Here is an 18,300-nt window from a genome sequence, read left to right on the forward strand (position 1 = left end):
TTTTCCTTAATTTTGTCAGTGTTTTCCTTGATTTGTCTCTCAATCCTTTGAAGATACTAAATATAATTCTTTTGAATTCCTTATCAGGGAGTTCCAATGCTGCTTCTTCCTCAGGGATGTTTTCTGGGTCTGTATCCTACTCCCTTGTTTTTAGCACTTTATTTTGCTTCTTTGTGTGAACTGTGATGGTCTGTTGTCTCTGAGACATTGTGACATTGTTGTATTTTGATCTCTGTTAACTGTTTGTAAAGAGCAGCAAAGTGTGAGTCAGACTCTTCTTGGTGGTTGTTTATCCTTGGCCAGTTGGTGACGAAGGACGTGATTGCTTTCATTCAGTAAGTGGAGCTGCAGGAGGTGTGGTGTAGTTGTGTCATGTGGGTGCTGTTGCTGTCTCCCACTGAGACAAAAACAACAATCAAAAAACCATCAAAAAAGTAAAAGCAAGTGGGCAAAAGACACACCACGTAAACAGGAACAATCACCAAAAAGAGAAAAAAGAAAAGAAAAGAAAAGAAAAAACCCAATATGTGGGGAGAGGGTAATAATAGAAAAAAGGTAGAGTAGGAGAATAATGAAGAAAAAAATAGGAAAAATGCAAAAAGAAAAACAAGGAATGGGATTAACTATGAGAAATAAAAAAATGGGAATCATGAAAGGGAAGTGAGAAAAAGCTGAAAAGCAGAACTTGGGAGGGGAAGAATAAAGAATAACAATAAAAAGGACAAAATAATAATAATAATAATAATAATAATAATTTTAAACCAGACAAAACAAACAAACAAAAATAGGAAAAAAAATTCTGGGCAAGGCAGTGCAGGGCACCCATGCTCCATCTAAGCACACAGACTGGGATGGAATTCCTGCTGGGCCAGAAGGTGGGTGGGAGTGAGGGGATAGCCTCACCTCTGGTCACCAAGAGGGTATGGGGTCTAAGAATAACAAGAGGAATATTGCACCTTCCCAGTTGTTCATGTCTGGAATGTTCTTGTGGTTCCTGGCAAGTAGAACCTATTTTTAAGTCCATGGAATCTGGGAGAAGGCTGTTGCTTTAAATATCCAAAATGGTTGGACAGCTAGTAAACATTCAAAATGACTGCACCCTTAGGACAGTCAAAAGTCCATAGCTCAGTCCATCTCCCTCTTCATTGCTTCCCCATTTATTCTTTAGCCACCAGTGCAGTCCTCCATGCAGCCCCTGTCTAGCATGGCTGATTTTTAGGTTAATTCTTAGGTCCTAACACCACTTGGTAATATCCAAGCTGTAAGTGCCATCAGGATCCCTGACAGACTGCAGCTCTGTATGTCTCCTTTTTCGGTGTTTTCATGCAGGTTTTCTGCTAGTTGGTATTTAGTCCACTTCTGTATCCTTCCTTTCAAAGCTCAGGGCTCCACTATTATCTTCTGTATCTGTGTTAATTGGTTCCCCTTGTGTTTGTTGAAGAGGGTCTGTGTAATTATTCTTCCTGTTCTGCCACCTTACCAGAACTCCCCTCAACACATGTCTTTTAAATAGTCAGTAATTTTCCCTCCTATCCCTGTAACAAACAAAGAAAATTTCATTCCCTGGGTAAACCTTTTCTTGACTTTTTATAATAATGGACTCATACAATATTTGTCCTACTGTGATTGACTTATTTCACTCATCATAATGTCCTCCAAGTTCATCCATATTATGAGGTGTTTCTCAGATTTGCCATTATTTTATAGTGTTGTATAGTATTTCATTGTGTGTGTTTACCCTAGTTACGTTATCCATTCATCCATTTATGTACACTTAGGTTGTTTCCATCTCTTTGCTGTTGTGAACAGTGCTGTGAGAACATGGATGTGCATGTATCTATTCATGTCCTGGATTTCACTTCTTTTGGATATATTCCCAGTGTGGGATTGCCAGATCAAATGGTATTTCTATTTCAACTTTTTAAGGAAGCACTTCCACAGTGGTTGTTCCATTTTACAGTGCCACCATAGTGTATGAGAATTCCAGTCTCTCCACACCCTTGTCAGCATTTTTTGTTTTCTGTCTTGTTGAACTGCACTATTATTATCATTGCCAGATAAGAATGTATTTGTTTTGATTTACATCTCTAGTGGTGCAGAGCCTAAGTCATTTGACTGCTAACCAGGAGGATGGAGGTTCAAACCCACCAGCTACTCCACACAAGGAAGCTGGGCAATCTGCTTCCATAAAGATTTACTGCCTCGGAAACCCACTGGGTGTCACTAAGAGTCAGAATGTACTCAGTGGTAGTGGGTTTTAATGCTTTATGATCATAAGCATTTCTTCATGGGTTTGTTGGCCACCTGAATATCTTCTTTGGTGAATTGTCTGTTTAAGTCTTCTGCCCGTATTTTAAATTGGATTGTTTGTCCTTTGATATTGGTGTGTTGAAGTTTTCTATTAATTTTAGAGTTAAGTCCCTGGTCAGATATGATGTTGCCAAATATTTTTTTTTCCAATTTCTAGGTTCCTTTTTTCACTCTTTCAGAGAAGTCTTTTGATGCACATAAGAATTTAATTTTTAGAAGGTTCCAGTCGTCTGGTTTATTTTCTGCTGTTTGTGTTTTAAGTTATGCTTGATAGTCTGTTTATGCCATAAATTAGGGCCCCTAAATATGCCCTGATTTTATCTTTGACAAATTTTACAGTTATGGTTTTTACATTTAGGTCTTTGATTCATCTTGAGTTAGTCTTTATATATGGTGTGAGTATGGATCTTTTTTTTTTCATTTTTCTGTACATGAATATCCAGTTTTGCCAGAGGCATTTGTTAAAAGAGTCTATCTATCACCCATTTAGTAGGTTTGAGCCATTTGTCAAAGATCAGCTGACCACAGGTGGATGAATCTATTTTTGGGCTCATGATTCTGTTCCATTGGTCTATGTGTCTATTGCTGTACCAATACCAGGCTGTTTTCACTACTGGTGACATAGTGCCTAAGGCATTGGCCTGCTAACCAGAAGGCTGGCAGATCAAACCCACCAGCCACTCCTCAGAAGCAAAATTGGGCATTCTACTTCCATAGTGATACCACCTTGGAAACCCAAGGAGGGATTGCCATGAGTTGGATCTGACATGATGGCAATGAGTTTGGTTTTTTGGTTTTGGTTGTAAAGTAGATTTTGAGATTGGGAAGTGTGAGACCTCCTACTTTGCTCTTCTTCAGTAGTACTTAGCTTATCTGAGGTCTCTTGCCTTCCCATACAGAATTAGTGATTAGTTTTTCCATGTACTTAAAGAAAGTTGATGGAATTTGGATTTGGATTGCATTGAATCTATAGATTGCTTAGGGTAGTATTGACATTTTCACAATTTTCAGTCTTCCTATTAATGAGCAGGATGTTATTCCATTTATGTATATCTCTTATAGTTTCCTGTAGTAGTGTTTGTAATTTTCTTTGTATAGGTCTTTTTTGTCCCTAGTAATATTTATTCCCAAATATTTTATCTTTTTGGTAGTTATTGCAAATGGTATTGTTTTCCTTATTTCCTTTTCAGAGATATCTTTGTTGATGCAGAGGAATGCAACTTATTTTTTTATGTTGATCATGTATCCTGCCACTATAGTGAGACTATCTATTAGTTACAGAAGTTTTCTTGCTGAGTCTCTGGAATTTTCTAAGTATAGGATTAGATTGTCTGAAAATACAAATAGTTTTACTCATTTGTTACCAATTTGAAAGTCCTTTATTTCTCTTTCTTGTCATATTGCCCTGACTAAGACTTCCAGTACAATGCTAAATAGAAGTGGTGATAGAAGGTATCTTTGTCTAGTTCTTATTCACAAGGAACTAAAAGTCTCTCTTCATTGAGGATAATGTTGGCTGTTGGTTTTGCATATATGCCCTTTATTATATTGAAGAATTTCCTTTCAATCTCTATTTTTCTGAGAGTTTTTTTAAAATCAGGAATGGGTTGAATTTTATCAAATGCCTTTTCTGTATTGATTGATATGATCATGTGTTTCATTTCCTTTATTTTACTTATATGGTGTATTGTGTTGATTGTTTTTCTAATGTCGAACTATCCTTGCATACCTGGTACACAGCCTACTTTGTCATGATGTATTATTTTTTAATGTGTTGTTGGAATCTATTGGCTAGGATTTTGTTGAAGATTTTTGAATCTATAGTCATGAAAAGGGAGCTCTGGTGGTATAGTGCCTAAGGCATTTGACTGCTTGCTAACCAGAAGGCTGGTGGTTCAAACCCACCAGGCACTCCTCAGGAGGAAGACTGGCAAGTCTACTTCCATAGTGATACTGCCTCAGAAACCCAAGGAGGAGTTTGTCCTGCATTTCCTCAGTTTGAATGTTGGTCCTCGGGTGTCCCATGGTCTATTGCTCTAAGGGATGTATTACCATAGAGTATATGGGTACGTCATACTGGGTTGAGTGGTCTGCGTGTACATCTTGTTAACTATCGGGCTGAGAGCCTCCCCCGGGGATGAGTTTTATTCCAGGCTCAGAATGTATTCCAGGGCCATAGTATTGGGAGTCTCACCAGATTTCATCTGACCAGTAATTCTGGTCATTATTGAGTTTTTGTATTTTGTTCCATGTTTTCCCTCCCACTCGATCCAGGATCTCCAGATTTGATCCTTTCCTGAGTGGTTGGCATTGGTAGCCGTACACCATCTAGTTCTTCTGGTCTGGAGGGCCATCGTGTTCTTGGGCTGATTGCTTCTAAATGCCTTTTTTTTTTTTTTTTTTTTTTTTTTTTTGCATTCTTCTTCACTTCCGACGCTAGGAGACCGTTAGCTGCATCTTAGATGGCCGCTTGAAAGCTTTTAAGGCCCCAGTTGCTACTCACCAATGTAGGATGTGAAGCAATGCTTTTTTGTATTTTATTGTGCCAATTGAGTCTGGTGTCCCCCAGTACTATGGTCCTGAGACAGTAGATCTATTGGATTTCTCTCCCATAGTGTCTGGTTGTTTGTGAGGGATTACTCTGTGTCTGTCTTCTATTGTTTCTGTAAGGTCTGCAGTTATTTTTTATCACTGGTGTCTGTGCAAGATTAGCGTCAGCTGAATCTATCCTTGGTCTAGAGTATACTTCTGTTCACTGACCCCCATCTGATCATCTCAGGTATTTATGTGTTTATCTGTAGCCTAGCATTTGGTGTTAATGGCAATGTGGTATTGTGGACACATTGGTTGGTATTAGCATCTGTCATCTATCTCTTAGGTGCACAGTTCAGTGTCCTCCCATTTCCTAACGTTATTATGGTGGTCATATATCCTTCTCATATATCTCTCCCCCTACTCATGTCAGCATGTAGGCCCTAACTAGCCCGAAATTAATCCCTTCACTTCCCTCCCCATCCCTTTAACCTACTAGGTGAATTCCCTTTCCCAAGCAAACTCTTCTCTGTCTTTTTACAGTAATGGGGTCATACAGTACTTGTCATTCTGTGATTGACTTATTTCACTCAGCATAATGTCCTCCAGGTTCATCCACATTGTGAGATGATTCATGTATCCCTCATTGTTCTTTAATGTGGCATAGTATTCCATTGTACGCATATACCATAATTTGGTTATCCATTCATCCGTTGATGGGCATTTAGGTTGTTTCCATCTTTTTGCTATGGTGAACTGTGCTGAGATGAATATAGGTGTACATATGTCTGTTCGTGTGCTATCTCTCACCTCTTTAGGATATATTCCTAGTAATAGAATTGCTGGGTCAAATGGTACTTCTATTTTCAGTTTTTTAAGGAAACGCCATACCGTTTGCCACAATGGATGTACCATTTTACAATCCCACCAGCACTGTACAAGAGTTCCAATATGTCCACAACCTCGCCAGCATTTGTTACTTTCTGACCTGTTGAACTTTACTATTATTGCTGAGGTGAGATGATATCTCATTGTTGTTTTGATTTACATCTCTTTAATGATTAATGATCGCAAGCAATTTCTTATGTGTTTATTGGCTGCCTGTATATCTTCTTTGGTGAAGTGTCTGTTCAAGTCTTTTGCCCATTTGTGAACTGGGTTATTAATTTCTGTCTACTCTTTATGTTTATTATTTCTTCCTTCTTTAATTTTATTTTGGTTATTTATTCTAATCTCTTGAGATAAATGCTTAGCTCATTAATGTTCAGTCCTCATAACTGATTTTGAAATCTTTTATTCTTCTTTCATGTGCACTTTTAAAAAATATTTTTTTGAATTTTTCATAAGCATCATTCCTTTCTTCATCTCTGTGAGCACACTAAAGTCACACCAATAATGCTTTTTAATTTTCATTTTTTGTTTTTAGTTTTCCTCATGTGTTATAAAATTTTATTTGTAGTTTTACCTAGATGCCAAGTATTTTTCCCATTCTATTTGTTTGTTACCCCCTCTCTCTCTACGTTGTTGTGATTGTCTGTAACTAGCCTTTTCTTTCCCCTGTTCAAAATCAGGTTTTATAGTGGTAGCTTGGGGCACTTACTTCTGATGATTTTGGTATAGTAGAGATCCAATCACTTAGCCAATGGCAATTGGCCTAGGTCCTGAGAATGTGGCTATTTCCTCTCATGAAGATGGGTGCACAGCTTCTTATTTATTTTTTTAATTGTGCTTTGGGTGCAAATTTACAGAGCAGAATTTGTTTTACATTCAACAATTTATGTACATTTGGTTTCAGTCCCCGATTACTATCCCCAACCCTAATCCTCTCACCTCCTCTCTCTTCTCTGTGATGCCCCCATCCCTGTGTCCTTCTTACTTATGCACTCCTGTCTGTGCAGCTTTCCCTCCATATGAATGCTACCCCTCTGGTACCCTATGGCTGATTGCCCCAAGGAGTGTATCTCCAAAGAACAGGTGGGTGCATCATCCTGGGTTGGGTGTTCTGCATGTAAGCCTTACTACTGTTGGGCTGAGAGCCAGTCCTTGGGACTGAGTCTTTTCCCAGGTCCAAAGTGTATTCTAGGGCTATAGTCTTGGGGGTCCCACCAAACTCTATCCAACCAGTAATTCTAGTCATTATTGGTACGCAGCTTCTTCTAAGGTGTAGCCCCAGGCAGCAGTCAGTCATATCTTCCCAGACTCCTTTCTACCATGTCTCTTATTTCAAGCAGTACAACGGACTCTGGTCTTTTAACTGATGTAGGACACTTTTAATTTCCATTGTCCTTAGTGGTATAAAATCCTGGCTGCTTTTGCCATGTTGCATGTGACTGGCTATTTGCTTTGTATCTGCTGTTGGAATTTAAGTGTCATGTGGGTAGGGAGTTTGTTATATTCTGTTCACTTCAGTTTCGTGTGTTTAAACAAGTGTCTATCACCTGTTGTTGTTGTTAGGTGCTGTTGAGTTGTCTCCAACTTACAGTGACCCTGTGTACAGCAGAATGAAACACTGCCCAGTCCTGTGCCATCCTTACTATCTTTGATATGCTTGAACCCATCATTGCAGCCACTGTGTCAATCCACCTAATTGAGGGTCTTCCCCTTCTTTGCTGACTACACGTGATATCCTTCTCTAGGGAATGGTCCCTTCTGACAACATGACCAAAGTAGGTGAGATGAAGTCTGGCTATTTTCATTTCCAGGGGACATTCTGGCTGCAGTTTTTCCAGGACAGATTTATTTGTTCTTCTGGCAGTCCATGGTATTTTCAGTATTCTTTGCCAACACCACAATTCAAAGGCATCAACTCTTCTTTGATCTTCCTTATTCATTGTCCAGCCTTCCCATGCATAGGAGGCAATTGAAAATACCGTGGCTCAGGTTAGGCACACCTTAGTCTTCAAAGTGATATCTTTGCTTCTTAACACTTTAAAAATGTCTATTTCATTAGATTTATCCACTGAATATACTATCATATACAACAAAATATCAAAAAACAAAACCCCCAAACTGACTGCCATAGAGTTGGTTCTGACTCATAGTGACCCCTCCTTGTGTTTAGATTGCCTAGTCTTCCTTCCGAGAAGTGGCTGGTGGGTTTGAACTGCCAGCCTTCTGGTTAGCAGTCAAATGCCTTTGTCACTACTCCAAGATGTTAAATGAAATCTTAGTTAATGAATGAATGAATGCTTTGTTTATGATTCATAGAGCTATTTATGTTTTTGTAAGTTGAGTTATGTATTTTCAAATTTTTCACTTTTTGTATTTTATCTTTCATTGCTATGGGCTTATGTGGGGGTGAGGAGCAGCTCAAAGCATAAATTTACTATATTATCTTGATCTGAAGTTGTGGCCAAATATATATTAGTATAGTTAGTCATTTGCCTAATAGGGATAGATAGTATTTGTTGCAGTTATTAGTGCTTTTTATATCCCACACAACCTTAAAATGCTTTCATTCTTAAGGATTTTTAGCTCCATAAACTCAAAATGATTTCTTAAGCACATCTTGACACAATTTTCCTCCATGCTGTAATGGCAGATAATATTAAAAATTTCACATTGTATTTAGTTTGATAGAAACCTTTCAAAAATAGTCACCAAAGATAAGTTCATGTAATTAGCATTTTTCTGTGTAATTATAATTGTGAAGACTATAATATACCCAGAGATTTAATTAGAAATATACCACCAAGGAGGGTTTGGGATGTATTTTAGTTTTCCATGGGCTTTAGTTTCTGCTGTAACAAATTACCACAAATTTGGCAGCTGAAGACAGTATCCATTTTTTCTCTCACAGTTCTGTAGAACAGAAGACTGTCATGGAGTGGCTCTTTTCTCTGCTCAGGGTCTCATAGGGTGTAAATCAAGGCTACCTTCCATTTTGGAGGCTTTGGGGAAGAATCTGTTTACAAGTTTGTTAAGGTTGTTGGCTAAGTCCATTTTCTTCTTCTACCTTCCACATGGTTCCTTCTTCTTCAAACCAGCAATAGCCCATCGAGTCTGCATGCTTGGAATCCCTCTGACTTCTGCTGCATCTATCTGACTCCCTCTTCTGCTTTTATGGGCTCATGTGATTACATTGGGCCCACTTGAATAATCCAGAAAGATCTCCCTATTTTAAAGTCAGCTGATTAGTAACCTTAATTATACCGACAGCACCCCTTGTGCCATGTAAGGTAACATAGCCACAGGCACGATATCAGGGTATAAAGATCACAGGGGCCAAAATTCTGCCTCCCATAGCATTTGACAAGTTAAATAAGCAAAGTAATACTGGCTTCAAAATCTGCATTGGGAAAACATCATGAGACGTTGTAATCGTTTCTTATCTGTTCACATTGCTGGCTGCACTCTCTGAGTTTCTCTGTTTAGAATTTCCTCAGCTACGATAGGTTTAGATAATAGTGTGACTGAAAGAATTACTCTGTGAGGAGTGGACAAGTTAGGTATGAGTTTGATTTCTAGTTTTGCTCCTTTCCTGCATACCACCAAGATATTAAGTTTGACTGACACTTAGGATTGTGCTCTTCTTTATTGAATTTTTTTCCCCTGGTTTTTAGGAGGGATCTTAGATACACACTTACTCCCACAGGATTCACTTATTAATACCCATCACATGTGTTCACCATAGCACTTTTAGGTAGACTTTGTCCACTTCCTTACATACATTCACTGGGAAAAAGTAATAAAGAAGTGAAATTTATGATAATAACTGACGGCATGGATCTGTAATTAGATATAGAGACCCGTTCACCCACAATGATTAATCCCATTTTTTGAATTTTGATCTTTAATTTTCTAACTCCAGAATTTTACAGATTACAATGACATGATGAGAACAGATAACCACCTGAATGTTAAGTGTTTTTCAACTCCTTGCCAAACAGGAGGGCATGGTAGCTTTATGAGTTGGCTCAGGTTCAGAGGGATGCTTCTCATATTTTTCATGCCTTTATAAAAGAAGTTCAGAGTCGCTCCAGCTCTAACATCTCATGTGCCAAGAGTTCTGAATTTATCCCTATAGGGTACACTGTGGTTAGTACACTATGTGCTTAATGAGTCTGTGTTTGGGAAGAAAGCTTGACTCTGAACTCCTTCAAATCTGAACTGTCATTATTTTCCCAGTGCAAGTAAGATCTACTGTAGCCTTGCTATTTGCATGTGTTTGCTGCTGTGCTGTTCCTTTAACTCCTGAAAGATTGCTGGAGTTTTTATTTGGCTGTAGTAGTTTCAACAAAATTGAATGTGGCCTTTGCAAATTATTTTGCTTTTAAGAAATCAGTCTTGGCCTTTGAAAAATATTAGGATCTTTTGCAAAGTGTTTAAGAAAAATATTTTGTAACAGTCATGTCCAACTTTTTGTTATTTTTCTTAACTGCCATGGGAAATATGGGCAGATGGATCAGTTCCTCATGTTTTCAGAATTAAAGCAATGCCATACATAATGCAGATATGTAGTCTTTTGCCTGTGTTAACTTTTAAAATCCTCTCACTATTTTTACCTGCTACAAATATTAAAATAATGAGAAATTATTTTGCTACATAACCAAATGATTGGGGTCACTTCTCTTTGTCTCTGTTATTCAGAGTGTAATCTCTTTGCTTAGCTGCTGAAATGGCCTTCTCCCTGTGGACTCATGATAATCAGATGGGACAATGATATGATACAACAAACCCAAACCAAACTCAACTGCATTGAGTTGATTCCAACTCATAGCAACCCTATAGGACAGAGTAGAACTGCCCTATAAGGTTTCCAAGATTGTAATTCTTTATGGAAGCAGACTGCCATATTTTTCATCCATGTAGTGGATTATGGGTTGAACTGCTAACATTTTGGTTAGCAGCCACACACATTAACCACTGCATCACCAAATGATACAACAAGACTCCCATAATTGTGGTGTTTGAGAGATATTTTTTGGTAAGAGTTATATAGTACCACACAGTTTATACTAGACTAAAGATGAGAATCACTAACTTAATGTAGTGTTTATATTCAGTTTTTTCCCTTTTCATAGTTCAAAAGTTATGGTATTTTGAGGCACTAACAATTATGTACATATAAAAACAGAAAATAAAGAAACAAAACAAACTTGTTGCTATTGAATTGATCTAATTCATGGCAAACCCAAGTGTTACTGAGAGGAACTCTATCGGGTTTTCTTCACTGTGAACTTTATGGAAGTTGGTTAGCAGGCCTTTCTCCTGAGGTTTTGTTGGATTGGTTTGAGCAGCTGGCCATTCTCTTAGCAGATGAGTGCAAACGGTTTGTGACACCCAGGACCCTTACTTATATAACTATCTATCTATCTCTAAATAGCTCTATATTTATATATCATCTGTCTATTTATCCTCCATAGTGAACAGAAATAAAAGATAAAATGTAACAGGAAAGATTTAAAGTCAAAACAAGGTTTCTCAAGTGCTAATATTGTCAAGGGATTTAGCATCACTTGAGAGTCTACTATGTACTGGCATTTTACATATATTGTCTTATTTAATTCTTCTAACTACCACATGAGGGGGGTGTTATGCTCCTCATTATACAGATATAAGAAAAATAAGTAGTTTAAGGTGACTTTAAAGAGGAGAAACCAGAATTCAATGCCAAGTCTGTTTTTCTCCAATGCTTATGTTGTTTTCAACACCACAATGGCTAGGATGGTTTGTGAGAACTTTTCCTCCTGAGAGTTCTTAAGTTCTTATTCATAGTCATCCAGGACCATTTAATTAGTATGGAGGTGAATATAATGGAAAGAGAATTCTACTAGCTATCAGGAGGTCTGAGTTTTAGAGCTGGTCTGACAGAGCATGTCCAAGCCCTTGTTTCTTCATGAGAAAGTAGAGATATCATTGCTTACTTTGTCTGGACTTTGTCAATTGTAAAGCATTATTTACAGGCAAAGTGTTATTACTAAATAAGAAAATGTCACTCTGGTTTTCTTGTGAGATAAAGAGAACACAATTTGGGGTTTTTCCACTATCATTTACTTTACTTTATCCCTTCCCCCTGGTCAAGGAGTGATTATTATGAAAATTCGTAAAACAAGAAGACGTGTGTAGCCAGCATGACTCATGTCTGCTGCCCTGCATAGGGTGTCACTCAACTAGAACAAGGAAAGGATATAAATAGCTCCTGAATTGTGATGAAAAGCAAAGTAAGAAAGTCATAAGTTTTGGTTACAACTCAGAATCATAGGCTTTGTTGACAGGCTGGTCCTCATGAAATGATTTGGTTTAGTCCCGTGTTTGGGAAGGCAAGCTTTCATTCCTACCTTGTGGGTAAAACAATAGAGGCTGAGAAGTTACATGACTTGCCCAAGTTTGCAGAGTGGTCCAAAGAGGGACTAGAAAGTAGAACCACCTTCCTACTACAATCCACCAAAGCAAGCCCAGCCTTGCAGATGTCTCTTTAGCCATGGGAGCACTTTGCTTTCATTCCCCAACCTGGGGATGATCTCTTCCCTCACTTTCTATGTCAAACATGTTTAATCTACAAATGATAATGAAGACTCTCTGAAAAGAAAGGACCATACATTGTAGTTCCCTAAGGTATTTATGTTGCTTCTGCTGGCCTAGATCACCACATCCAGAATGCTTGGATAATTCCTCTAGTTTCAGAACCATATCACATACCAGTTTTCTTTGATGTAAGCAGTGAATATAATGATCCTTTCCAACTAAACTTCTTTCAGCAACCACGGCTTTCACTTACAGTTTTTCTGTTTGGAGTCTGCTATCATATTTATAGTTTAATTAGTTAAAATGTGAAAACATTTTACAAGTCTCTAGTTATACCTGGTGTACATATATCAAACACTTACAGTAGTTCCATACTGGTCTGGTCTTCATCACTGCAAGTTATTGACAGTCTCTTGTTAGGGAAGCTGTGAAAGGGATCCACATCAAGAATTACACTAGATGAATTCTTGCCTTCTCTCAATTCTGTGAAGCTGTAATTTTGTGATAGCTACACTGGTCAAGTGAGAGAGATAATTCAGCCACTCTGAATGTGTGTGTGTGTCTGTGTGTGTTTTAAAAAGGGTTCATGAAGAACTTTCAAGGGGACATTGGGAGCTTTATGTCCAAATGCTATTGGATATTACAGAAGCCTGAGGTTAATAGGAATAAGATAAATATGTTACTTTCATCACTTGTCTCTATCCTTTACTGTTCTTATTTTCTCTTCATCAGCTGTGGTAAATTATAGGGAGAGAACTATAGCTATATATTGACTGAATTGAGAAATTAGAGAAAAGAAAGAGCCATTGGGAACAAATACAACTTCAAAGCAAACTTTTATAGATATTGCCTATTTATGCACATAATATTAATATCGTTGTCATAACATATCTTGAACTTTAAAATCTGTTATTTTAGGATGAACATTATAAACATATCCTGAAATGGCTGAACATCAACCAAATCTTTTTGGTTCAGTGACTCTGTGTATTCCTTCCATAGATATTTTAGCAGTGTTTGTTGTTGTTAGGTGCCATGGCAGCGGTTCTGACTCCTAGCAATCCTATGTACAACAGAATGAAACACTACCCGGTCCTGCACCATCCTCAAGCATTGCTATGCTTGAGGTCATTTTTGTAGTCACGGTGTCATTTATCTCATTGAGAGTTATCCCCTTTTTCACTGACCCTCTACTTTACCCAACATGATATCCTTCTCCAGAGACTGGTCCCTTCTGACCACAAGACCGAAGAAGTATGAGAGAAGAGGTCTGGCCATTCTTGTTTCCAAAGAACACTCTGGGCGTACTTCCTCCAGGATAGATGTTTGTTCTTCTAGCAGTCCATGATATCTTCAGTATTCTTCGCCAACACTAGAATTCTAGAAGATCAATTCTTCTGCAGTCTTCCTCATTCACTGTCCAGCTCTCACATGCAAATGAGACTACTGAAAATACCATGGCTTGGGTCAGACACACCTTAGACTTCAAACTGACATCATTACTCTTAAATACTTTAAAGAGGTCTTTTGCAGCAGATTTTCCCAGTGCAATATATTGTTTGGTTTCTTGATGGTTCCTTCCATGGACATTGATTATGGAGCCAAGTAAAATTAAATGCTTAACAACTTCAATCTTTTTTTCCATTTATCAAGATGTTGCTTATTACAGTTGTGAAGATAGTTGTTTCCTTTATGTTGAGGTGTAATCCATATTGCAAGCTATAATCATTGATCTTCATTAGTAAGTACTTAATGTCTTTTTCATTTTTGTCAAGGAAGGTTGTCATCTGCATATCACAGGTTGTTAATGAGTCTTCCTCCAATCCTATTGCTGGGTTCTTCTTCATGTAATTCTTCTCTGATTATTTCTTCAGTGCACAGATTGAATAAGTATGATGAAAGGATATAACCCTGACTCACACCTTTCCTAATTTTAAACCATGCAGTATCTCCTTGTTCTCTTTGAACAACTGCCTCTTTGTCTATATAAAGATTCCTCATGAGCACAATTAGGTGTTCTGGAATTCCCATTCTTCACAACGTTATCCATAATTTGTTATTATCCACACAATCAAAGGCCTTTCCATAGTCAATAAAATACAAGTAACATCTTTCTGTATTTTTTGCATTCAGCTAAGATCCATCTGATACCAGCAGTGATATCCCTCATTCCATGCCCTCTCCTGAATCCATTTGGAATTTGTGGCAGTTCCCTGCAATGTACTGCTGCAACCATTTTTGAGTTATCTTCTACAAAATTTTACTTGCATGTGATATTAATGATATTGTTTGATAATTTTCATTCTGTTTGATAAACTTTTTTTGAATGGGCACACATATGGATCTTTTCCAGTTAGTTGGCCAGGTAGCTGTCTTCCAAAATTCTTGGCATAAACAAGTGCCTGTCTCTAGCATTACATCCATTTGTTGAGACATCTCAATGGCTATTTCATCAGTTCCTGGGGCCTTATTTATTTTTTATTTTTTGCCAATACCTTCGGAGCAGCTTGGACTTCTTCCTTCAGTACTATTGGTTCTTGATCATATGCTTCCTTCTGAAATGGCTGAACATCAAACCAATTCTTTTTGGTACAGTGACTCTGTGTATTCCCTCCATCTTCTTTTAATGCTTCCTGCATCATTCAATGTCTTTCCATTAGAATCTTTCAATATTGTAACTCAATGCTTGAATTTTTTCTTCCATTCTTTCATCTTGAGAAATGTCGAGGATGTTCTTGGTCTTTGATTTTCCATCTCCAAATCTTTACACATTTCATTATAATACTTTACTTTGTCATCTTAAGCTGCCATTTGAAATCTTCTGTTCAGATCTTTTACTTCATCATTTTTTCCATTCTTTTTAGCTACTCTCCTTTCAAGAGCAAGTTTCAGAGTACTTTGACATCCATTTTAGTATTTTCTTCCTTTCCTGTCTTTTTTATTGACTTTTTACTTTCTTCATGTATGATGTTCTTGATGTAATCCCACAACTTCTCTAGTCTTAAGTCACTGGTATTCAATGCATCAAATCTATTCTTCAGAAGGTCTCTAAATTCAGGTGGGATATACTCAAGGTCATATTTCAGCTCTTGTGGATTTGTTTTAATTTTCTTCAACTTCAACTTAAATTTGCATATGAACAATTTATGGTCTGACCATTACCTCTTTCCAAGATGTAGTCGATTTGATTCCTGTGTATTTCATCTGGTGAGGTCCACATGTATTTGTTGTTGTTGTTATTTGCCATCAAGTCAGCCCCGACTCATAGCGACCCCTCCTTGGGTTTCCGAGGCAGTATCACTATGGAAGTAGGATTGCCCAACCTTCCTTCCAAGGAGTGGCTGGTGGGTTTGAACCACCAGCCTTCTGGTTAGCAGTCAAGTGCCTTAGGCACTATGCTACCAGAGCTTCACATGTATAGTTGCCATTTATGTTGTTTTAAAAAGATATTTGCAATGAATATGTCATTGGTCTTGCAAAATCCTGAGATCTCCAACATAATTTCTATCACCAAGGCCATATTTTCCAGTTACTGATGCTTCTTCCTTGTTTCCAACTTCTTCACTCCAATCACCATAATTTTTATACATGTTGGTTCCATGTTTGGTCAATTTCAGACTGCAGAAGTTCCTAAAAATCTTCAATTTCTTCATCTTTGGCTTTAGTGGTTGGTGCATAAATTTGTATAATAGTTGTATTAACTGGTCTTCCTTATAGACATATGAATATTATTCTATCACTGACAACATTGTACTTCAGGAAAGATCTTGAAATATTCTTTTTGACAATAAATGTGACACCATTTCTATTTAATTTGTCATTGCCAGCATAGTAGACCATATGATAGTCTGATTCAAAATGACCAACACTAGTCCATTTCAGCTCACTAATGCCTAGGATATCAATCTTTATGTTTTAAATTTTGGTTTTGACAACTTCCTATTTTCCTAGATTCATACATTCCTCATTCCAATTATGAATGGATGTTTGCAGCTGTTTCTTCTCATTTTGAATCATGCCACATCGCAAATGAAGGTTCAGAAAGTTTTACTCCATTCACATCATTAACATAGACTCTACTTTGAGAAGGCAGCTCTTCCCCACCCATATTTTGAATGCCTTCCAACCTGAGGGGCTCATCTTCCAGCACTATATTGGACAGTGTTTCCCTGCTATCCATAAGGTGCTCTGTGCCTATTTTTTTTTTTTCCCAGAAGTAGAGTTGGCCACATACTCCTTCCAGTTTGTTTTAGTCTAGAAGCTTCACTGAAACCAGTCTACCATGGGTGGCCCTGCTGGTATTTGAAATATCTCAGTGGCATAGCTTCCAGCATCATAGCAATATGCCAGCCACCACAGTAAGACAAAGTGACAGACAAGTGGTGGAGCAGTGTACAGCACTGATGAATTGATTTAAACTTTTAATGTCAAGTGGTTAGATTGTATATTAATCAGGCTCTTTTGTTGTGAAGAGCAGAAATCTGCTGAAACTAGCTTAAATTGCAGAAGAGGATATTGGGGGTAGATTCTGGTTGAGCAGACCTCTCCAAAATCTTTCTTCACTTGGTTTACATTTTAAAATAATTTATACACCAGACTCACGTTACATTATTGTTGTAATAACCATTATTTACAGAATTAAAAGTAGACGATTTGTAAACTTTGGGTCTCTGAATTTGAATTTATGATTTTGTTTGTAAGAAAGAAAAATGGCTCTTCTTCTTCTGTCCTGCCTAGGTGCAGGCGCCCTTTTACCTCTTTAAAAAAAATCTCCTGTTGGGTACCCTGGTGTGTAGTGTGGTCATTGAGTGCTGATGCAGTTCTAACATTGGTGTCAGAAGAGGGATTGCTGGTGCCCCTGATTCCTCATCGGAAGGTCCAAAACCCCCCATTCCCCCTGCACTCCAACCTGCCCCCCCAGCACCCGCGACCATCTTCCCTGGCACCTTCATAGCAAACAACACCGGCAAATCATCACCTTCGCCCCAGCCTGGCTACATCATCTGAGCTTCGACAAGACTGCTCCCCAGACTCCCTCCAGCCGGACTTCAGGGTTCAGCAAATGGGACCTCTGAGACTTAAAGTCACCCGAGAACCTCAAGGCCAGATAAGTCCCGCCGACCTTATCTAAACCCTCATGTACTGTCAAACTCTCTCTTCACTGACACTGCTTAGCATCCTCTGTCTGATCCTCATTATTGCACTTGGCCTCATACTTGGGTTAGGCCTAGCTACCACAACTCCAAAGGACTGGACCACCCGACAAAGATGTCTCCTTGCTATAATCTACTGGTTCATTTCCTTCTGCTTACTTGCTTTGATTTGTTTAAGGGACCTATAATCACTAGGCTCATAGCTTTTCCTTTATATGATCCCTCCAGTCTCCATAAAACCCAACTTCCAGACTATCTGAGACAGACCCTTCAATTGACACATTCCCTAATACAATGATCCAACACCACTTGGGCAAACAGGTGCTGGCTCTATCTCCCTTTATCTGCAAACTACTATACAGCAGTCCCCGCTCCACCCATAGTATGGGCCACAATTGATCTCACGTATCATCCCCGATATGAAAAGGGGGTTCCACTGTCACAATTAGACATACAATCCATCAGGGACTTCCCTATAAACCAAAATACCAAAAATACACAAATAGGCTGCACTGCTCAACTCTTCAAAAGCTACTTACTTAAACAATATAACTACATATAAGGCCACTACCAAACCCATCCATGGAGCTATATCACACAATGTCTTACTTACATTCCAGGCCTCACTCTGTTTCCAGCGCAACATGACAGGCCCCTCACTGGGACATCTCTCGCCTAAACTATGCAACTACACTATACAACTGCAGCCTCCAATGGATCATGCTTCTTATGTAGTTACCCAAAATGCCCCTTTTATTAAGCCCGTAAGATTTACAGGCCCTCCCCAGATCAGTAGTCATGAACTTCTCAACAAAAATTCAGTATTCTGTAATGGCTG

Source organism: Orycteropus afer, unplaced genomic scaffold (genome assembly GCF_000298275.1).
Source record: "Orycteropus afer afer isolate SDZICR_OR568_19922 unplaced genomic scaffold, OryAfe1.0 scaffold00046, whole genome shotgun sequence".
Classification (NCBI taxonomy): domain Eukaryota; kingdom Metazoa; phylum Chordata; class Mammalia; order Tubulidentata; family Orycteropodidae; genus Orycteropus; species Orycteropus afer.